This window comes from Oncorhynchus gorbuscha, linkage group LG13 (assembly GCF_021184085.1).
Source record: "Oncorhynchus gorbuscha isolate QuinsamMale2020 ecotype Even-year linkage group LG13, OgorEven_v1.0, whole genome shotgun sequence".
Classification (NCBI taxonomy): domain Eukaryota; kingdom Metazoa; phylum Chordata; class Actinopteri; order Salmoniformes; family Salmonidae; genus Oncorhynchus; species Oncorhynchus gorbuscha.
Window position 1 is genome coordinate 64,899,021 of NC_060185.1, and position 24,562 is coordinate 64,923,582.

A 24,562-nucleotide genomic window follows, 5' to 3' on the forward strand; every position below is an offset into this window, starting at 1 on the left:
TAAGGGTGAAATCATCAGCGTCTATTGCAGTTATTGTCTCCACCATCTGGAAAACAACATTTTCCCTTAATTGAGGGTTCCATCTGGATAGTTAATACACTCTCCAGCTACAGTACCTTGGAACATGCTGGGTGCAGGGAAACCAGACACACCCTCCATTCCCACTGTGCCACCACAGACTTTCACCTCTGAGCACCACCATTACTGACAATGGGGTTAACAGGTCTGCTGTGTTTACACTGCATGTATTATAGCTGTATTCGTGTCAATTTATTGAGTCAATTATTTCAGCACATTGCTTATTTTCTTTTTCAACGTAGTAGTAGACCAATGTCAATGTAATGATCAATTTCACATACATTGCTGACTGTCTACCAATTCATCATAATTGGACCATTGCTGTGTCAGGCTCTCTCAGGCTCTATTTCCTGCTGTTTAAACTAAGTACCTCAATTTCAAAGGTGAAAGTTTGCATTAGCTCCTGTAACCTGTTTTTAATTGTGTGCTTTTAATATTAGAATTCCTTTCAACAAATAGTTATTATCATGCAATGATGGCAACTCACAGGGGATTAATATTTAAAAATGAATGCTGTGTTAATGGGCTGATTTAAAGAGACCCTTGTCACCCCATAGTCTCCATGGGTGTCTGGAGCTATCCTGCATCTGTTTTGTTTGGCTCTTGTTTTGAATGGTTGAAAACATTGTCTAAATGAATAAGATCCTTTATACAGTATCCTAATTAGACTATATCACAGGACACGGATACTCCAAATACAGTAGCCTTTCATGGCTGTTTGTGGATATGGATCTTCAACATATTACGTAGTTTATAGAATTTGTTTTGATGCACCAAGGAGGATTTGAACAGCCGAGAGGACCACCTTAAGCAGGTCTCTGATGTCAACGTCAATGAGAGGAGACTCCAGTTTTACAGCGCTACTCTGACCGGAGTATGGTTTGCCGTTTGAAATGTTCATCTTCGCACCAGTCTCTCTGCACTTTTCGTCTTTCCCCCTGTTGATGGGCATTTCAGTCTGCAATACAAGTCTATTAGGCTGTTGCATGGCACTTTGAGAGACGACCTTTTCCAAATCCCTGACAAGAAAAAGGTAAGAGTCAATGCATCCTATGTATGAATTTATGTAATGTGTTTAATTAGACCATGAACGCAAGTAATGTGTTTCGCATTATAATATCTTTGTCACAGACAATACCACATATTCGCTCATTGTGCTGTGTATTTTGGTGGAAAACAAATCAATGTTTTAATGGGGCGTAATGCTGTAATGACCGATGTTTTGCGGTGATGTCCCGGTTAGATGAGCTGCCAGGCTTTTAATAACAGACAGAATAAAAACGCTACAATATAGTCGATATATTGTAGGCTACAATGTTGCATAGATGGAAATAATATTAAATACCCTTACCGTGCTTTCTGTTCGGCATGGTTCTACGTGAGATAATACGAAAGGTTTTATGTACGCAACTAAAGATTTTGGCAACCGGCGCAACGGACGACTCATCCAGAAGCCAAAATGTGTGAACACTGTAACAATGCATTCAAAGATCAGTCTTGTCATGTCATTCGGAATTGCAGAGTTGCATGGCATGTTGCATTTTCGTTATTTGTAGTCTAAATTGAGTATGAATTCTTACTTGGGTATCGGGATATTGGCTTCCCGATGCTGAGTGATACAGGTTGAGCCAGATATACATCATTTGGTTCAAGATACAGGTAAAGAAGTCTGTCTTACTGTAGTGTGAAGAAATATAAGTTGACAGTGACTCCGGGGAAATGATTTGAAAGGGAAAATCTAGTATTGTCTCCGTTTGTATTCAACGATTTTTTCCCCCACTTTAGATGACAGTACTTAATAAATAGAAATTTGAAGGTTATTATGAAGCTGCATTGTGAATAATTATTTGATATTCCTTACTGCTCCACAGCTCTCCGTGCTTATGGCAGTGTAGTTCAGTCAGTGAGATGAACATATATAGGTGTCTGGGAGCTCCATGTGCTGCTTTCGAAATAACAGAGTAATGTCCATAAATAAGTAAACATTATATATCCTCCCTGGGAGGGAATGGTTGTGAATAGAGTGTGTGACCAACAGACTGGTTTTCTGATGCTATAGTTAATTTATCTGCAATTAGTGTAGCAAAGACTCATGCTGGCTGAAGAGGCTCAGTATCCATGTGAAACGTGTTAAAGGGATTAGAATCTTGTTTCATTGTCATTCCCTCTCACTTACATGCTATACATTTTATCCACACTTTTATGGTATCTGTGTTTAGATTGCTCTCTACAGGATATCTCCAAATTGTCCTGATCATTCCTCCAATGGCTCCTATTTGTCTTTACACAAAACACAAACTGTCAGCCCTATCGATGGTGATAGTGCATTCATGTGTAGATTATTGTGCGTTTGGACACGTGTAAGAGTGTGTGTAATCTTTAAATCAACCCCAATGCACAGTGCTTCTGAGGTATGCCTGCTTTCCTTTTCCTAAACATGTATTTTTGTATTGCAATATTTATATGGTGGTGTAGTAGTAGACACAGCCTGAGCCAACGAGTGTCTGAGGCGCCAGCTTTTATTTTCCCCTCTTAATTCAGGAGAGTGTTCTGAAAATGTCAGTTCCCCTTAGTCTTTCCAGGGTCTTCAGGAACTCTAGCCCGAGCGTTAAGAACGAGCAATCTACCAACTGTTACTCTCTGACATTATATATTCTTGCTTGATGTCTCTGTTCCACCTGAGTCGAATACTCTAGTGCTTCTGTGAAAAAAAATCATTTCCCCAATCATTTTCCTCTGTCATTTTCTCCTTCCCGTCCAAATGCCTTTTATAGGCCACAGCAGTCTTGATTAAGAAGAGTCTAATGGAGTCAAGAGGTCAAAGTGTCTTTGTGATGTAATTGCGCGGGACACCAGCCTCGACCTATTGAAGTCACGCTGCTACTCTCCTATAGGTTGGCTGTGATTTACCAGTAATTATTTTTTTGTGGCTCTGGCTCAGCATGTAGCCTACACATAGTAATGTACAGAAAACCCTGTAGTGCCTGGGGACTGGATATAAAGGCACAGTCTTCAGTCATCACAATCACTCTATCAAACAGAAGAGCCACCAGACAGCCATACCAACTGCTCCCATCCTTGTGTTAAGTGAGTCCCACAGAAGAATCACTGATTTTAGGGGATGATTTACATTGACCCCCCCCCCCCCACTTTTAGTTTTTACACTGCTACTTGCTGTTTAGTGACTTTACCCCTACCTACATATGCTGATTATCTCGACTAACCTGTACCCCCGCACATTCACTCGTTGCCGAGCCCCTTGAATATAGCGTCGTTATTGTTATGTAATTCTACTGTGTCACTTTTTATTTGTGTTTTATTTAGTAAATATTTTCTCAACTCTATTTCTTGAACTGCTCTGTTGGTTAAATGAAGGGCTTGTAAGTAAGCAATCAATTCCGCGGTAAACCTGTTGTATTCGGCACGTGACAAATAAAATGTGATTTGATTTGGTGGGGTTGTAGCTCGGAGCACGCTCCCTTGGCCTCCAGACATGGTGTATGCACTCAAGCTGTACAGAGAAGCCCAATCAGCCATCACCCATTGCCCCTTCTTCATCATCCTCACCCCTGCCTGAAGGAGATGAAATGAAGGGATAGAGGGGGATGGAAAAGTAATTTGCTAACTCTATAAATCCAACGCACCTTGGATACCTAACCCCGACCATGGTGACTGGGAGCTATTATTTTGAATCTGGTAACCGATGCTCTCCTATTAACATTGAATGGCTTGGCGTCTGCCGGTTGTCTTCGGCGACACCTTTATGCCTGTTATTTACTTCCTGGCACTGCAGGCCTTGCTCTCTGAGCCGCTGACACAGCCAAGCTCAGTGTGTGGTGGCTACCGCTCTTACTTATTATGGAGGAACAGGGTGTTTGTGGGTGGGTGGTGTGTGTGATTTGTATATTTCCTGGTGTGACGGAGAGGGGGGGGGGGGGGAGTTGTCACAGACATTGTGAGCCATGCTCCAAAAAAGGTCATACGTTCTGTCTAGCTTGTCGGGCTGCTGTGCTCTGCTGTGCTGTTTAAGCTTCACACAGCAAGGTGATGTATTTCTTTGGTTTCCTTCCTTTCGTCTCTACCATGGTGTAAATACACAGAGGGGGGTGAACATATGTCTTACCTTCCTGGATAAACGTTTCTCTTTCATTCTGCTTTAAAAATAACCCAAAGAAATAAGTTCCAATTACTTCATAAGCGTTGCGTAAAGGTTCAAATAAATGCATGATTATTTAGGCCTTCATCGGTTATTAATCATTTATTATCTCCAATCCATTTTTGGCCTTGGTCCTTGTCATTTCCACTACAGAGATTGTATAAATTAGTTGTTAATCAGCAAAAACGGGAATGCTTAAACTCATTTAATGCTGCATTTTTTGCCGCCGGTTTATAGAAGTGCATCTGACGCGAATCTATATGTAAAGAAGGGCTGTATAATGAATCCTCTTGTTTTTGGTATTCAGTGTGGAGTCCCAAGACCTATTGTCATTAACATTAGAGTAGACTACGGCTAGCCTGGTTAAAGTTTAAAACAAGTGAGTGCAGTCTGGTTTTACCAGGCTAGGCTACTGCAGTGGCCCCATTTGTAATTTGTCTTAATAGCTCCAGTTCTGCGTCTAGCAACATCTATTCAGGCCCTAATGGTCTCTCTCTGCGTTTTGTTTCCCGGAACCTATTAGTTGGCAAAACTCTGCTGAATATTTAAAGCCTTGTGACTGTTTCTATCAGCTTTGTTTAATCTGCGACGAGCAGTCTTTCTTGTGTCAGGGCAGTCAGTACTAGTGTCTGCGTTGGTCACTTTACATCTTGTAATGTGCTAATGTGGTCTAATTAAAGCAGCCGCATTGTGAACTGCCTTTTCAATGTGGCTCGTCTTGTCTGACGGTTAGCGGCGTGACCTGAAGTTGGGTTTGGTCCGCTGCTCTGTTCTGCTCTCCCCCTCTCTCTCTTGCATTATTATGTAGAGGCTCGCCTCTCTCCTCTCCGCTTCTTAATATACATGGAGCATTCTATTGGTAATATGCAGATGGTAGGCTATGCACCGAGTCAAAGAGATGTGTCAACATCTGAATATGCATTGTCTTTGTAACCGATGTGAAATGGCTAGCTAGTTAGCGGTGGTGCGCGCTAATAGCGTTTCGATCGGTGACATCACTCGCTCTGAGACCTTGAAGTAGTGGTTCCCCTTGCTCTGCAAGGGCCAAGGCTTTTGTGTGGGCAAGGGGATGGACTAAAGTTATACTGTTACATTGATGCTGTGGACCCGGATCACTGGTTGCTGCGGAAAAGGAGGAGGTTAAAAGGTTGGTGAATGTAACCGATGTGAAATGGCTAGCTAGTTAGCGGTGGTGCGCGCTAATAGCGTTCCGATCTGTGACGTCACTTGCTCTGAGACCTTGAAGTAGTGGTTCCCCTTGCTCTGCAAGTGCCGCAGCTTTTGTGGAGCGATGGGTAACGGTGCTTTGTGGGTGACTGTTGTTGATGTGTGCATAGGGTCCCTGGTTCGAGCCCGGGTAGGGGCGAGGGGACGGACTAAAGTTATACTGTTACATCTTCACACGGGGGCAATTTTGTTGCATGATTTGTTTTCATGAGGGAAACTGAGGTCTACATGCTCTGTTTTGAACATTTGCGATAGGAAGGTGGGAGGGGACGGATTTGGATAATTGCCTTGAGTCCCAGGGTTTCATTTCATTTTAGAGACATGATGGAGTGTTTATGGCAATGTGAAATTTGTGCTTTTCCACATACAAGGTGATGAACTCATCAGAAATCTGAAATAACTCAGGATTTGAAGGTGAAACACTGAGTGTGCTGGTCTGTCTCTCTCTGTGTGTGTTTTGAGAGGGAGAGAGAGCGAGAGCCATAGGAAACCATCTCTGGCATGTCTTCAAAGGAGCTACTGTCTCTCCAGAAATTGATAAAGCAGTTTCATCCATTGTTCTCTGGCAGATGGTACAGTAGGATATGTAATGCTCTCCCAATCTACGTGCATGATTGGCGAAATCTGCCTATGGAAATGAGTTAATCTGATTGAAATCTTCAAGATTTGAATTCGCGGAGTTGGTCAATTTCGTCGCCACAGTCTTTGTATGAGCCTAGATCTGAATCCTGATGAGTAGAGTTAGGACCGGAAGTTCTATTGTTGGGCTTCTGGTTGGGGAAGGGATAAGTGTGTGGGATTCCCAGGATACTTCAGCCTTTCATTTGCTCAGTGAATCGGTTCCCGAATTGAACCTCACCATTCAAAGACTGCAGATAATGAAGTGAGAATGAAAGGCTCACCATCCCTTGAAGATGGCAGTTGAAAAAGCCTGCTTTTGAAGGACTCTTCAGAGAGAGCGTATGAAAGGTATATCCCAAAAAAGAGCATTATGACTACATTAGCTCCTAGCAGACAGACTACAGACTCCTTAGTAGTTACTGAAGGAGCCATGGCTTGAGTCTCAAGGGACCGATCCTGTGTGCTGAATGATAATGTTTAACCTCCCTAAAGAGAGGGAATGCGCCAGTGTCCCACTCTCCCACTCTCCCACTGCAAGTTTGAAATAGATACTGTGTGAGTTTTCCATCGGAATCATTTTTGTTTTAATCAGTGGCAATTTTAGCATGTAAATCTTGTTGGGGCAAACAAAAATGTGTAGATGCACGCCAGCAAAGCCACTACACAACACAACACTAAACGATACATTAATTGCACTATAACGGTGACAAACGGTGCCCACAAACTGTAAGGGCCTACATAAAGCTGCCCTGACAGCAGAGCTTTCTTTTCATCACCATGGAGTGAATCTTTACCACTGCTACACCTGGGTATCAGTAGAGCCTTGTCTGGCAGAGAAACAGTTAATTCAGCCTCATTTACTGCCTTAAAAAAACATAGCTGATATGGCTGACTTGCTTAAACAAATGTGGTTTCTGCTGACAATTGAGATGTACAAACTATGGCATAAGTGGACGACAGGCGGATAAGAGGCAATCAGTAATTTCGATTAAGACAGTAATGAGCTACTAATAACTATTTGTTCATCACTTTTGAAATGTATTGCGCCAGAATTACAGAATTCTCCCAGTAAACCAAGTCAGAACCATAGGATAAATAAAGGGGGCATATAAGCAGACAATGAAAGCTCTTACAATATTCAATGATTACATTTCTCTAAAACATGCTATAGGCTGCATTTGCACCACCAAGTCAGAACAGTAGGCTAAATTATGAGGGGAAAGGGACCAAATTATTAGGGTGAGGCACATGGGCTACTAACAGCTTACATCACAACAAACACTTAGTATTACTTTCTTAGCTACAGTAGACATCTCCCTGGCATATTACATAATTTATGCAGCAACATACAAGACGTTTGTGGACTCACCTTGTTGTGCTGTTCTCACTTGAACAGGAAGGTGGTGCGGTGGTCCTGCTTGCAGGCTCTAGAAGAGGCCCAAAATCCCGACTTGGAATTCCGAGTTGGATGACCGTTCAAAATAATTTTCCAATTTTTCCAGTCAGAGCTAGTTTTATCATAGTTTCCAGATGTTTTGAACACTGCAGAAGTCATGCTGGATTGACAGCATGGCCAATGTATTCAAACCTTTCTGGCCCATGGTGTTACTCCCTTTTTCGTGATATCCAATTGGCAGTTAAGATCTTGTCTCATCGCTGAAACTCCCCTACGGACTCGGCGAAGGTTGAGAGCCAAGCCGCACTGCTTCTTGACACACTGGGTCAATTGTGCGCCACCTCATGGGTCTCCCTGGCACAGCCGGCTGTGACACGGCCTGGGATCGAACCCGGGGCTGCAGCACTCATTGTTGAATATGCGATTTTTAACTTGTAATGTTTATGTCCAATGGCCGATGAGCACTGATACATTTGATCTATAATTTCTCTTCATACAGTATGACAAGGATTGAAAAGGATTTTCCAGTAGATTGCCTACTTGATGCTGACTCCTTGTCTAGCTTGCTAGCTAAGATTTTGAAAGTATGATGTTGACATGATCAGTCTAACCAAAGCTATGGTGGATATAATGTGATTTGACATCAGTTTTTCTGTGGCCAATGACCTTGAGCCTTCTTGGATGGGCATTTCTAATGTAAATCTATGGCAGCTCCCAAGGGGCTTGAATTTTCCAGCTCTACCTGTAGATTATGCGGTGATGTAGTTTCCCCATGAGTGACCGAACACTGAGCCAGTCACGGCGCAACTAGAGAACATTATGAACCCCTACACTCCGTATTTTCCGCTGGCTGCCCCACAATCACAGAAACTACTGAGCTAGTGTCATGTGTGCTCCCTTTCCGGCCTCTAGGTCACCAGGCTGCTCGTTATGGCATACACCTGTCACCATCGTTACGCGCACCTGCACGTCATCAGACTCACCTGGACTCTATCACCTCCCTGATTAACTTCCCTATATATGTCACTCCCTTCGGTTCCTTCCCCAGGAGTTGTTTGCGTTTCTTGTTTTGTATTATGTTGTGTTTATTTATTAAAACACTCACTCCCTGAACTTGCTTCTTGACTCTCAGTGCCGTTGTTACAGCTAGGCTGAAACACCTGCAATTTTGGAGCTAATATGCAAAATCGGCAACCTCCCCAATAAAGAAAATTATTTCTAGATTGTTTTAGCTAAACAGGTGGAGTCATAATATGGCTGTTCTGTGGCGCTGCCTGACTGCCTGTGTGCCGGAGACCGGGCCGGTTGGTCGATACAACAGCCCCAGATCCCAGGAAGAGATTGTTTTTCAAGCCTGGGCGTCCCACATCCACATGCCCTAATGGCAGCCTCCCTAGCCTCTCCGGCTGTATGATTTATCAAAGGGAAAAGGTCAGTCTGGCAGGCTGTAATTAAATCTGTCTGCTTTTATTTGGTGCTGCATGGGAGCGCTTTCTCCATTAGTGGCATATCTCATTACATGGTTTGTCTCGGGGACAGCGGCGCAGGAAAGGGGCAGCTTTCATTTAAATCATGATGCTCTCTTATCAGGGGCAGGGTGGGAGGTTGTTGTAACTCACATAGCAGGGGAGAGGTGATATGCCTGACTGCTGGGTAGTGTGTCTCGAGCAGGCAGACTAGGTCTAGGTCAGTTCCTGTGGACCAATGAGGGCCTGCTGTGTAGTTAGTGTGTGTATAGGGCTTGTTGAGTGAACTTGCTGCTGCTGCTCGTGACAGAACAGCCTAATTGCCATAGCATGTAAAGTTAAATAGAAGTGTCTTCTTATTATATATTTCGTAAGGCCTTTCTGGAGATACTTGAATCAAGCAAATTTGCATAAATGTAAGTCAAACACATTTACATAGAGTTAAACCCAGCAAATCTAGGATTATACTCGCATATCTTGTCGTTAGATTTGGATTAGTTTTTTATGATTAAGATGTAGGTCATTTGTTACATTTCAAACTTGGCAGAGTGCCCAGGGCAATATTAAATAATGGAACATTTGCACTCATATTTACAAGTTTAATAGAGCAAGATTCTAGTACCCAGGCATGTGTGATAGTAGTTTTTCTCTAAATCACTTTGTCGGCATAGATGCACTTTTAGTGTTTACTTCCTCATCTACCTCCTTTACCTACTTCCTCAACTACCTCCTACTTCCTTTACCTACTTCCTCATCTACCTCCTACCTCCTTTACCTACTTCCTCAACTACATCCTACCTCCTTTACCTACTTCCTCATCTACCTCCTACCTCCTTTACCTACTTCCTCATTTACCTACTTCCTCATCTACCTTCTACCTCCTACCTCCTTTACCTACTTCCTCATCTACCTCCTACCTCCTTTACCTACTTCCCCATCTACCTCCCACCTCCTTTACCTACTTCCTCAACTACCTCCTACCTCCTTTACCTACTTCCTCATCTACCTCCTACCTCCTTTACCTAATTCCTCATCTACCTCCTACCTCCTTTACCTACTTCCTCATCTACCTCCTACCTCCTTTACCTACTTCCTCATCTACCTCCTACCTCCTTTACCTACTTCCTCAACTACATCCTACCTCCTTTACCTACTTCCTCATCTACCTCCTACCTCCTTTACCTACTTCCTCAACTACATCCTACCTCCTTTACCTACTTCCTCATCTACCTCCTACCTCCTTTACCTACTTCCTCATTTACCTACTTCCTCATCTACCTTCTACCTCCTACCTCCTTTACCTACTTCCTCATCTACCTCCTACCTCCTTTACCTACTTCCCCATCTACCTCCCACCTCCTTTACCTACTTCCTCAACTACCTCCTACCTCCTTTACCTACTTCCTCATCTACCTCCTACCTCCTTTACCTAATTCCTCATCTACCTCCTACCTCCTTTACCTACTTCCTCATCTACCTCCTACCTCCTTTACCTACTTCCTCATCTACCTCCTACCTCCTTTACCTACTTCCTCATCTACCTCCTACCTCCTTTACCTACTTCCTCATCTACCTCCTACCTCCTTTACCTACTTCCTCATCTACCTCCTACCTCCTTTAGCTACTTCCTCATCTACCTCCTACCTCCTTTACCTACTTCCTCAACTACCTCCTACCTCCTTTACCTACTTCCTCATCTACCTCCTACCTCCTTTACCTACTTCCTCAAATACCTCATCAATTTAGCTTGAGTGAGAGAGGGCTGCCTTCTTAGTTATTGTTCCTATGGAAACAGTGAAGTGAGAGAGTTCAAGCTGATCTTTATTCAGGCCTTTCCAATAAAGTTTTACACTGCCAGATTGCACTCTTGATGTTAAACCCTCCTTTTTTGTAGGGCTCTGACCTTCTGTGCTTCTGCCAACCGTTTCAGTTTGGGTCTTTCGACCGGAATTGGGGACCGCAGGCCTGGGAGAAATGTGCTGGAGCAAATCCCAACAATTCAGCTGGACGATTATTGCAAAGGCCTGACCTTTGTGAGATCGTCCCAATCACTTTGACCTTTGAGAAAGGAAGCGGATGCTAGGCCTCGGCTCCCAACAAAATCAATCTCCGTAAAACACAGAACAAATCCTTTTCCCCTGTCACAGAGTTTCACACCTATAAACCCGACGTGAGTGACATTGGGGATGTGATCCGCCTAATGGGTTGTCTGTGTTGTGCGCAGCAAAGCTCCCTCCTGAGAGGGGCTAATATGGAACAATCTGCCTAATTCTACTTGGTGCTGTGGCTGGCTGCATCAGTAGCAGGCAGCCATGTAGATGTACAGTATGTGAGGGAATGCTAATCATGCCTGGTCTTTATTTTTAGAGCCCATCTCCTCCGAGTGCTCTCTCGCTCTCTCTATCTGTCTCAGTGTGGAGGCAGTGAGTCATGTTTAAACCAATGAATATGAACTTGACAAAGCCCACAGTGGTAGGAAGCTCTCCATCCTCATTGTGCGAGGGATTCTGGGTGTATTTGTATTAAAACAACCATTATCTCTTCATCAAAATAGACATTGTCTCTGGCAAACGTCCATTATGAGTATTTGTGGCAGTATAGCAGTTTATTTTGTATTGGTGTACTGCAGGATGACATTTTCTGGTATCCAGCCTTATTATGTATCATAGCTAAATTGTCAGAGGGAAACAAATCTATAGCTGACCTCTCCATCCACCTACTCAGCCATCAATAAACATAACCGTGTTAGTTTGTCTCTAAGGATAATATGTTTTTAATTGTTTGTGATGCATCCATGTAAAAGCGAAGGGGGGGGCAGGGGGTGTGGCAATGGGCGCGTTAAAGGGGGCGGGGCGGGGGGGGGGCATGGCAATGGGCGCAGTCGGCCCGTCGGCGCAGCTGAATTTTCTATAACATTTTTAATGCACATTACATGATTCCATATATATTCTGCCACGGATCTGAGAATGTTTTTGCTGTTTAAAAGCTCATTTCCTGCAATTCTATGCATCATGCCATGGCTAATGCTGATTTTTTTAAAGCATAAAAACCTAATCAATACTACTAAATTCATTGTTCTGGTGATATTCAATGCTGCCTATCTTTTATTTTGATGATGGTTAGTTCTCAAAGATTATATATATATATATATATATTTTTTTTTTTTTACAGTGTTTGGACTTTCAATGGCAGACAAATCCCTGCAACTGAAGGTGTTCTTTAGGAATACACTTCAAAGTGAAGGTTTTTGAACATCCTTAAAAACACCCAACAATTGTGTTCACCTGACAGATACGACTCTATAAAACTGTAATCAATATGAGTATATTTCTAAAAATGTACTGTGGTGAATATTTAGGATATGCTCTGTCGAAGCATAACACCCACAAGGACTCCTTTCAATCAGATTGTGATGATTCATTTATTAATCCCCATCCGGTGGGCTGCCTGCTTATCGTTATTAATGGTATTTACAAGCAGTTGTTGGGGAGGAACTACTAATTGAGTGCTTATCTCTAGGGAATTCCAAACACATGGAACTGTCCTCCAGCAACAACAGTGTCTAACGTAGCCGACGTGAATTAGCTTCGTTAACCTAGGCCGTTATTGTAAATAAGAATTTGTTCTTAACTGACTTGTCTAGTTAAATAAAAGTTCAATAAAAATAAAATAAATAAAAATAAACTTTTGGTTGAATAACACACAGAGAATGCCTTGCATTTATGGGTCAACAAACCATGCCTTGTTAAAAGTTTGTTCATCTTAGATCTCCTATGGAGTGGGAAAAGCTTCAAACAGCTCTGGTATCCTTAGATCTCATCTGTTGCCTTAATGGAAATAACTTCCTCTAACAATAGCCCAAACTTGGTATTGATCTGTGGCCCCAATCACGTCTGTTTAATCAGTAGAGGACCAGAGAGCTGAACTGAAATTGATGGCCCAGACGCAGGTAGGGAGAACGATGACCTCAATAGCACCTGAGTGTTTATCTAACTCTGTCATGGCTGCCAGTATCTGAATGCCTTGGTTTTTATTCCCTTCTCCTCCACTCTGATCATGTCTGCCATAGCTAGTAGCCTTAACATCAAAACTCACAAATTCATACTAGCAGCCCTTTTCCATTGCCTTGCATACACTAGTACAGAACAGAGATATGGCAGGACTTGTTTCACACTACCACTCTATTGTGGTCCAGATATATTAATTATAGAAGTGAGTTGTGTGTACTTCACGTTGGACTGAGGTTATTATTAGTGTGTATGTGTGCGTGCGAGCATTTGTGTGTCTGAGAAAAAATATTTAACAGTGTGAGTCAGGTTTGGCTGAGGTTATAGTGTAGCCATACAATATGTGTGTGTGACGCCCACTCTAGCATGAGAAAGCTCATCTGCATCACGCCGGACCCTTAGGCGGTCCAGGTGGAGACTCCAGTGCTTTGGGTGCGGAGGGACAGGAGAGATGAGGAGTAACGGCAGCAGTGGCTGAATGGGGATGCTGGAGCGGTTTGAGACTATGGGGATGCTGGAGCGGTTTGAGACTATGGGGATGCTGGAGCGGTTTGAGACTATGGGGATGCTGGAGCGGTTTGAGACTATGGGGATGCTGGAGCGGTTTGAGACTATGGGGATGCTGGAGCGGTTTGAGACTATGGGGATGCTGGAGCGGTTTGAGACTATGGGGATGCTGGAGCGGTTTGAGACTGGGGATGCTGGAGCGGTTTGAGACTATGGGGATGCTGGAGCGGTTTGAGACTATGGGGATGCTGGAGCGGTTTGAGACTATGGGGATGCTGGAGCGGTTTGAGACTATGGGGATGCTGGAGCGGTTTGAGACTATGGGGATGCTGGAGCGGTTTGAGACTATGGGGATGCTGGAGCGGTTTGAGACTATGGGGATGCTGGAGCGGTTTGAGACTATGGGGATGCTGGAGCGGTTTGAGACTATGGGGATGCTGGAGCGGTTTGAGACTATGGGGATGCTGGAGCGGTTTGAGACTATGGGGATGCTGGAGCGGTTTGAGACTATGGGGATGCTGCAGCGGTTTGAGACTATGGGGATGCTGGAGCGGTTTGAGACTATGGGGATGCTGGAGCGGTTTGAGACTATGGGATTGCAGAAAGGACTGGAGACAGTGGTGGGGTCACAAATAGACACACACACACACCCCTCCAGAACCCCATAGACAGAGTGAGGGCATGGAGGCTGGGAGCATCAGTGTTCAGTGGTGGAAAAAGTACCCAATTGTCATACTTGAGTAAAAGTAAAGATACCTTTAATAGAAAATGACTCAAGTAATTGTTAAAGTCATCCAGTAAAATACTACTTGAGTAAAAGTCTTAAATAATTGTATTTTAAATATGTAGTTGCTAAAATATACTTCAGAATCAAAAGTATAAGTATTATTAATTTCAAATTCCTTAAATTTACTGGTAGCTAGGGACACACTCCAAGCCTCAGACATAATTTACAAACGAAGCATTTGTGTTTAGAGAGTCCGCCAGATCAGAGGCAGTAGGGATGACCAGGGATGTTCTCTTGATATGTGTGTGAATTGGACAACTTTCCTGTCCTGCTAAGCATTCAAAATGTAACATGTATCTTGGGTGTCAGGGATAATCTAGAGTGTAGTGGAATATAGTGAAGTAAAAGTAAAAGTTGTCAAAAATGTAAATAGTAAAGTACAGATTCCCCCCAAAACTACTTTGAGTAGTACTTTAAAGTAATTTTACTTAAGTACTTTACACCACTGTCATTATTATGTAATAGATGAGACCAGAGGGCTCTCCCAAGGCTGGGTTACCACTGGCTTTTCTTGTTTCACACAGAAAGCATAACAGTGCATTCGAAAAGTATTCAGACCTGTTGACTTTATCCACATTTTTTTAACGTTTCAGCCGTAATCTAAAATGGATTATATTTTTTGCCCCCTTCATCAATCTACACACAAAACCCCATAATGAGAAAGCAAAAACGTTTTTTTAGGGACTGTTTGCAAATGTATTAAAAATAAAAACCGAAATACCTTATTTAGACCCTTGCTATGAGACTCGAAATTGAGCTCAGGTGGATCCTGTTTCCATTGATCATCCTTGATATGTTTCTTCAACTTGATTGAAATCCACCTGTGGTAAATTCAATTGATTGGACATGAACTCATCGAACATATCTGGAGAGACCTGAAAACAGCTGTGTAGCGACGCTTCCCATCCAACCTGGCTGAGCTTGAGAGGATCTGCAGAGAAGAATGGGAGAAACTCCCCAAATATAGGTGTGCCAAGCTTCAAGCATCATACCCAAGGAGACTCAAGGCTATAATAGCTGCCAAAGGTGTTGTAAGTCGCTCTGGATAAGAGCGTCTGCTAAATGACTTAAATGTAAATGTAAAATGTGCTTCAACAAAGTACTGAGTAAAGGGTCTGAATACATGTAAATGTGATACTTCTGTTCATTTTTTATTTTTATAAATGTGCAGAAATGTCTACAAACCTATTTTTGCTTTGTCATTATGGGGTATTGTGTGTAGATTGATTACGGGGACAAGGCACCTGGCAGACAAACCAGAAAGTCACGATTTGAAACCAAAATTTGCGCTGGTTTTAGTGAATCTTTGTAGGTAGATACCTGAGAGCCGCCAAGTTGATAGTGAGTCTGCATGTGTCCTGGTGGATTACAATACCAAACCCAATACTCATGTAAACCTTTGAAATGTCAGCCAAGATATTGAAATGTCAGCCATTTCCTCAGCCCAGATTACAACAGCCAATCTCATAGCGGGCTTGCTTTTAACCCCCCCCCCCCCCCACCTTCCTTGCCTATGGGTATGGCCACATGCCTGCTCATCCAGTGGAAAATGCTCTCCCCATTTGAATTGTGGCCTTACCTTGGTATGCAGTGATGTGCCATTGCTGTCCTGCTTGTGGAGCCACAACACAGAGGGGTTTCAGGAGGAAAATAAGAGTGTTAACAGTGCAGGTGTAATTTCCCTTTGACTGTTTCCACAGAAGTGCCGTTGTGTGTGCGTGTTGCGACTGCCACGATTTCAATGGGCCGACAGCAGGAGGTGTAGTTGGGCACTCGCCTCTGGTCAGAAGTGGAATAGGCTGACTCCGAGGGGGTTGCAGATGATCGCCGCATGGGCTCTGGCGTGATTTGGAAAGGTCCCTTTGGGTGACAGAAAAGAGTCAGCTTTGTGTGTCAAAATGGAACGCGAGTAAGCTGTTCACCCCCCCCCCCCCCCCAACAAGTCGTGCGTGCCCCACTGTCCTTGGCGCGCGGGGCTTTAGAAGTTTACTGTCCTGCAGGGTCAGGGAATAGGTGCATTCAGTCAGAGAGAGGGCTGTTGTGTTGACCGGTCTCTCGAGGGAATGAGGCCTTTCATGTCAGCCATGCCAGTGGAGCCTTCCCTGGCTTGTCTGGTCTGTGGGCTGATAGTTGAAGGGGGGAGAAAATAATGACATTAAATGTATATTTCTGGGCCAGTCTTGACAGCAAGAGAAGAGAATCACCATAAGTAATCTGTTAGAAGGTAGAACATTGCCCACACATGACAGATTATTAACAATCAACACAAATACACACACACACACGCACGCACACACATGCACACAAAACCCCTCCCACCCCACACACAATGTGGCCCACTAATGAGATGCGTCGCCAGGCTCACATTAACATGTCACACTCCCTGTTGTTAGCCTGCATAGCACCCAGATTGAGTGAGAAAAAGCTCTGGTGTTGTCTCCTGAAATTCACAGGTATACAGCCTTCCTTCACAGGAACACAGAACAGCTTCAAGCAAAGGCTAGTCAGTAGGCCTAGCGCCAACGGCTTTGTTAGCATGCCTTTTATTAGCAGCCATCTCCAAGGTCATTACATTTACAAGGCTTTCTTAATGCTATTTCTCTATTCGTCAATTGAACACGCAGAGTGAAAAAGGCATTTGTTTCTACCCCAAGGCCTCTTTAGTATTTATGAATATTAGATCGGCTGGAAGATCTTGAAGTGCGGGCGCCACGGCGGTATAAACCTTTGAATTCTTTGCTTCACTTACAAGCAAATAAGGTGTTCTGAAGGCACCAGTGGCGCGTCGTTATCGTGATGTTTGTAATAGTCTTTGTTATTTTACTTCGCAAGCAACACGCTGTGAATTTGAATAGAGCCCCGGATGCATTGGGAGGTCGTGCTTAGACTAAGACAGCTGTGTACTCACACACACTGAGAACCCATGGCTTATCCCAGCATTACATAAAACCAATGCATACACTTGGCGTGATACAAAGACCAGCCTAGCTAAGAATCTGTGACCTCGATACCACACAGACTGTCAGTGACTGCAGGGATCATCTTTGCTATTGATTGGGAAAGCATGAATAAAGAAAAGTACAAAATAAAGAATTGGAATTGTGAAATGATCTTTAATATTTAAAATCCCCCCACATTTCAGCTTTAGGTTGCCTGTACCAGATATAAAACCGAATATGCTACTGTAAATTAAGGGTTGCATTGTTGTATTGTATATGCAGTGGGTGGTTATTGTTGACATGGGTGTGGTTTGGGGTTAACATTGGTATGGCGATGGATACCAAGGAATGAGGTCTTCTAATGTTGTTGCCCAGGCCAAGGTAATAAACTAAGGTGGGATGCACTCCATTCAGCCAGAGAGAAAAGTATTAAAAGAGACTTAACGACGGTGATACAGTAGGGGCCATCACATTGGCATTGATTTCTGTTGGCATGTCCTCAGAAAGCCATATAAAGGAGTCAGCTCAAGATGGCGCCTATGGCAGCAGCTCAGCTAGAGGTGTTGAGAGAGATGGAGGGAGGTGGGGAGGGTGGAGAGAGAAGTGAGGAGAGTGGGAGGAGGTAGGGAGGTGGGGAGGTCGCAGAGAGAGGTGAATTAATCACTTACCTTTGATGATCTTCATATGGTTGCACTCACAAGACTCCAATTTACTCAATAAATGTTTGTTTTGTTCGATAAAGTCCCTCTTTATATCCAAAACGTTTTGTTCACGCATTTTGTTCAGTAATCCACAGGCTCAAAGGCAGTCACAACAGGCAGACGAAAAGTATCCGTAAAGTTTGTAGAAACATGTCAAATGATGTTTATGTTACAGCCTTATTCTAAAATGGTTTAAATACAAATATTTCTTAATCAATCTACATACAATACCCCATAATGATGAATTGAAAACTGTTTTTTTGAAATGTTTGCATATTTATGCAAAATAAAAAACAGAAATACCTATTTACATAACTATTCAGTCCCTTTGTTTGTTTGAAAATTAGCTCAGGTGCTTCCTGTTTCCATTGATTATCCTCGAGATGTTTCTACAACTTGATTGGAGTTCATCTATGGTAATTGATTGGACATGATTTGGAAAGGCACACACCTGTCTATATAAGGTCCCACAGTTGACAGTGCAAGTCAGAGCAAAAACTAAGCCATGAGATCGAAAGAATTGTCCGTAGAGCTCCCAAGAACACAGTGGCCCCCATCATTCTTAAATGGAAGAAGTTTGGAACTACCAAGACTCTTCCTAGAGCTGGCCCGCCCGGCCAAACTGAGCAATCTGGGGAGAAGGGCCTTGGTCAGGGAGGTGACCAAGAACCCAGTAGTCACTTTGACAGGGCTCCAGAGTTCCTTTGAGTAGATGAAGAGGGAGGTGGAGAGGGAGGTAGAGAGGTGGAGATGTGGGTGGAGAGGGCGGTAGGGAGGTGGAGAGGGAAGAGGTGGGTGGAGAGGGCGGTAGGGAGGTGGAGAGGGAAGAGGGAGGTGGAGAGGGCGGTAGGGAGAGGGAGGTGGAGAGGGAAGAGGGAGGTGGAGAGGGCGGTAGGGAGAGGGAGGTGGAGATGGGGAGGTGGTGAGGGGTGGTGAAGAGGGAGGCGGAGAGGGAGGTAGGGACGTGGAGAGGGAGGTAGGGAGGTGGAGAGGGAGGTAGGGATGTGGAGAGGGAGGTAGGGATGTGGAGAGGGAGGTAGGGAGAGGGAGTTAGGGAGGTGGTGAGGGGTGGTGGAGAGGGAAGAGGGAAGAGGGAGGCAGAGAGGGAGGTGGAGAGGGAGGTAGGGAGGTGGAGAGGGAGGTAGGGAGGTGGAGAGGGAGGTAAGGAGAGGGAGGTAGGGAGGTGGAGAGGGAGGTAGGGAGTTGTCGAGAGGGAAGTGTTAAGGCGTCCACATGCTTCCCAGCCAAAACCGTTTCTGCATATATTATGAAGACATTTTGTGACGTTTTTTTCGGCTGTTCGGGCACATTACATTTTTTCTCGAGGCAAGCCGAAATCGGTGATTGGTCAACAGTAGAGATTCTTCAATAAAATGTTGGTTGTCATTCAATTTTTCCATTGTGTAGTACTGAACCAAACATCTTAGATGTAAAATTGCGCGACTAAGATCTCTGCAAAAAAAGTCCAAAATTAATGACAGATGTATTGAGTTATTTTAGATGAATTCTGACTATTTTGAGGAAGTGTATACTGGTTACGGCGGCTCAAAATGGACAAACAGTACTATTGCCGCGTTTTTCTCATTTTTCAAGCAAATTTGTTTTAAGGGATTATGCAAGGACACTTGTTGGGTTTGCCAAGCCGAGTTTGGCTCGGTGCCAGCCGAACTGAAGGATGCTGACGTCTTCAGTCATGTGCAGAGGGAGGTTGCCTTTATTCAGGTACGTACTGCTCATGATGATGATAAAGGTGGCCGTCTAAGCTCAGACCCTATTGGCCAGTGTCTGATTGAAAATAGTGTGTGTGTATATGTCTGCATTTGTGCAGATATTGTGGTAGAGACCGATGGAAAGTGTGTGTGTGCAGGTGAGGGCAGTGAAAACAGTTAGCGAGGAAGAGCGTGGGTGTGTGTGTGCAACATTGAAGGATTGCCTGGCACAGGCTCTATCCTGATGGTCATCTCTATAGCAACTCTCTTGACAAGGACTCAGGGACACCGCATCAAACCCAAATGTAATTGCATTTTGGAATTGAGGAGGGGAGGGGGAAAAATGTGGGTGTATTAAATGGAACTAAATGTTCTAATTACATCATATGGTTTTAAATACAATGGGAGGAATTTAATTAGAGGAGACGCGTCCTGCACGCTGCCATCCAGGGGGAATGCTCTCTGTACATGAAAGCAATTTGTTCCTGCTATGCCTTCATTTCTCACCAATGGAACTGCCCTGATAGCGCAATGAAATTAACATTTGGAATAAATGTTGGTCGAATTTAATAAGGACCGCCACACTCCCTCTCTCTTTCATCCTCTCTCTCTCTTTTTCTCTCCCTCTTTCATCCCGTCTCCCTCTCGTTCGTCCCATTACTCTGCCTCTTTCTCTCTTTCTCCCTCTTTCTGTCTTTCTCTCCTTTCTCTCCCTCTCTCTGTGTTTCTCCCTCTCTCTCTCTAGGTTGTGGCTGAGGGAAGGGCTTGTGGTGCAGCCACACGCCACAGATTAGTTTGTTCTTCACAGCGTGGAAATGACAAGGCATTTTTGACATTTTTCCGCCCGAGGTCAAGGCGAGTTTACAGCTCACTTTTCACGAGCGTGCTGAAAAGGCTGACATTTCACGGATATGTGAATGAGGAGTAGGGGCTAGGGAGCTGGCTATATACTAGCGGGCCTCGGCCTCTCTACTGCTCATTGCTATGATCTTTAGTCAGAGAAAAGCTGGCTGGCTTACGGCTCTTACTGTATGATTGTACAGAGCCACAGCTTTAAAGTCAAGAAGTGAATTGTTCGCCTTGCAACGGAATCCGGGGTCTGACCTATGCAGGGAAGAGGATCAGCATCTACCCAGAACTGAGTGCTGAACTGCTAAAACAGAGGGAGACCTACAACGAGGTGAGATCACCGCTACCCAAGCTAAACCTGAGATGCGGCTTCATCCACCTGGCAAAACTCATCTTGACCTTCCTGAACAGAACAGAACATGCACGTTTTCCACTGCCAAGGTTAGCACAAGACTTCTTTGAGAAGCACATCAAACCCAACACACAAGGGGACAAGCCAGCAGATGTTACCCCATGACATTATTCAGGTATGCTATCCATGCACAATCCTGCAGCCTAGCCTATGGGTATTCATTTTATTTTTAACTAGGCAAGTCAGTTAAGGGGGGGGGGTTGAGCTATCGCCTGCTCTAGAATTTGTGATTGGAAAATTGAAAAGAATTGACAGCCGGAGCCTACCTCACTGGAAAGTGACACTTGGACTTAGTTCCACGGATGTTGCTCGAAGGACAATAATTTTACTGTAAGGAGTTAATTTCAAAGTACAGTTAAATTCCAGTTCATTTTCAGGCATTATTGTTAATGAACCAACAAAAACAGCATAATGAACCTCGTATGAAACAGACTGTGACGCTAAAATTGTATCACATTATGTAAGAAAGGTTCCACAGTAAAAGACTACGAAACACTGCTCTGATTTTCTCTTGAGAAATCAGACCACAGCTACTATATTTTTGGCGAAGGCTGTCTATGAGTGTCTCCTTCTCTGTCTTTATCAGGCATGTCTTGTATCTCTCTACCGCCCATTGAAGATCCCCCATGAATTCCATGTGCTTCACCTCCCTGAGTTTGTCCCTGTTTCATTAAGTACATAATGTTGTCTCTCGGTTTTGTCAGTAGACTGCAACAAGATGGAAACAAAAAAACATAAGAAGAAAAGGATAAAGCAGGCTTGTTTTATTGACATTGAAGTATGTATCTAACAGGAATGCATGTCCCACTGCTGGCTTGCCTCTGCAGCTAAGCAGGTTTGATTCTGGTTGGTACCTCACCGGGATGGAAAACCAGGCACTTCTGAAAGGGGTGTTGGATGGCCAGTAGGGGCACTTATTCCTCTGGTCGAGGCAAATCCCAACGTGGCATTGCCCCATGGTAGATGCCCCCCCATACAATGTTAAGCATCTAGAAAAAGTGCTTTATAAATCCAATCAATGGACAAAAGATGAATACCCATTAAAAACATTACTTGGAGAAAGCAAGCTGCTGTTGAAGAAAGTGCTATTGAGTTCTTGGCCGCCACTGGCCATTTGTTATTGTTTTTGTTTTTAGGAAATTAGCATCTAAGCATCGTGGTACAAATAGAATCCTGTACCTGCTCTTCTGTCGCACGTGCAGCGATGTGCAATGATGTCAGAGGGAGAAAAAGCGTCCAGGCTCTTTGTTGTTGTTGTAATACCACAATCGGACGTGGCAGTTTCACCGCTACAGATTCCAGCTTTAACCCCAAGATGCTTAGTTATCATCTTCAATTTGTAACCATTCAAGTGTTCCTCTGTCTTTTCCACCTTTCGTAATGTATGTTCACACATATAATCTCTTGAAAATTACACTTGTTTTTTTTTCACAGCGATGCTGCTTCTAAGTGTTGTTGAAATTGAAGATGGGTGATTTTCCTTTGACGTTTTGAAGGCTTGTTTAGAGCAGTTTGGCCTCTCGGCTCACCCGCCTCTCTTTGCCCCGCTCATTCTGATTTCCTCCACTTCAACTCCATCAGGAAATGTATGAGCCTGGACGCCTCTATCAAATTAACACTGGTGGAGCCTCCGAGATTCTCACTGCTGGTTAATATTCTGCTGTCAGATGTCATTGGCTATCCCAAGTCGTTATCCTATAAAAATCGATCTTAGATTAGATTAAAATGGCATCTCTAGGCTCTTTCACCCATCTCTACCTCAGTAAAACAGATTGGCCTCCATTTGTTTCCCGCAGGTTTCCCAGAAAATTCCTAATTAAAAGCTGCTGCACAAACGATAACTAAAACGCCTACTTGAATGTCCCTGTTTTCATCCCTACTTTCCCTTTCCAGCTTTATAATGGACCACACGCCCAGGCTAATAAGCAATTTAATGCTCTGTATGGAGTCTGCTGACAAAACAACTAGACACAGAAAAAGGACAGTGCAGCCCGAAGCTGTGAAAATGTAAGTTAATTTCTGACCTTGGTGGCCTAATGGCTCTAAATAGCGACTGAATGTCAGGTTAGTCCAGAGAAGGGCAGCCTCAGCCTGAGGTGGTAATGGGCAAAGCGCTAGCTCTGAACTTGTGAAAAAGGGACATGGGGAGACGCCTCGGATGGATTAAGAGGGATGGAGGCTGACTGCGGTGATCAAACGCATGTGGTCCGCCCGACACTGCCCGGCGCCCCATTCTCCTTCGCCGTGGGAGGCCGGGCGCCAATGCCCCCACTGGTCAATAGTGTGGACAGAATTGAAAGTTGAGCTCAAGCTAGAGACATTTGAAGAACTCGATTGTGGGCATGCTGGGAAACTACAATGGCTTCCTAGCATAGGCCTGGGATTCAAACCCACATGTCCCCCCCATACTCAGTTAATAACACATAACATCATCAGCTGTGACTGTTCCAAATGGATTAGAGAAGTGAACAGAAGGACACCGGCCAAAAAAGAGAAATGGTCACAGCACTTTTTTAATTTCATTTTATTCGCCAGCAACTTTGAATGAGCCAATGGACAGCAAGTTGACAAAACACCATGGTGGTCTGAGAGGTGGTCAGGGGAGAGATATGACTTCTTTAAGCTTTCTGTAATTGAACGTTCTCTTCCAAAAACTCCCCAGACGGACCGCAGGGGGAAAAGGTATGGCCACATCCAGATATATGTTTACTGCACGCTCCACTGGTTTGGAAGATGATGTGAGGAGCTGAGGTAAAATATGAGTGCTTCCAGGAGAGGTCCAGATGTAAAATCTTCATTAGGCAACGCAGTTTCCTCCGGAGATGAATAAAAGGCATTGAGCCGGAAGTGCTGACTTGATTTACAGGGACGTGACTCCATAATCCATTTCATTTTCCCTCACTTAAATCTTTTAAAGCAGGCATGTCAGCCATGTCCTTTTATTTGTTAATAAATGACAAATGACTGTACGTACATACCCCAACCAGAAGCCATGGATTACAGGCAACATTTGCACTGAGCTAAAGGGTAGAGCTGCTGATTTAAAGGAGCAGGACTCTAACCCGGAAACTTATAAGAAAGCCACTATGCCCTCCGACTAACCATTAAACAGGCAAAGCGTCAATGCAGGACTAAGATCGAATCGTACTACACTGGCTCCGACACTCGTCTGATATGGCAGGGCTTGCAAACTAATACAGACTCTCAAAGAGAAGCACAGCCGATATCTGCCCAGTGACACAAGCCTACCAGACGAGCTAAATAACTTATATGCTCGCTTCGAGGCAAGTAACATTGAAACATGCATGAGAGCACCTGCTGTTCTGGACGACTGTGTGATCATGCTCTCCGCAGCCGATGTGAGTAAGACCTTTAAACAGGTCAACATTCACAAGGCCGCTGGGCCAGACGGATTACCAGGGCGTGTACTCCGAGCATGCGTTGACCAACTGGCAAGTATCTTACCTCTCCCTGTCTGAGTCTATAATACCAACATGTTTCAAGCAGACCATCATAGTCCCTGTGCCCAACAACACTAAGGTAACCTGCCTAAATGACTACAGACCAGTAGCACTCATGTCTTTAGTCATGAAGTGCTTTGAAGGCTGGTCATGGCTCACATCAACACCGTAGACACACTCAATTTGCATACCGCCCAAACAGATCCACAGATGATGCAATCTCTGTTGTACTCCACACTGTCCTAT

At 44.1% G+C, this 24,562-nt stretch overlaps 1 protein-coding gene across 1 annotated transcript in view; it reads left to right on the top strand.

Moving 5' to 3' along the window:
* Window positions 1-944: 944 nt before the first annotated feature.
* The window catches only part of drp2 (dystrophin related protein 2), a 270,718-nt gene continuing 247,100 nt past the window's right edge, over window positions 945-24,562 (top strand). Inside the window, exon 1 of the mRNA XM_046296549.1 lies at window positions 945-1,111. The gene's annotated coding sequence lies outside the window, so the exon portion shown is untranslated. The remainder of the gene's footprint in view (window positions 1,112-24,562) is intronic.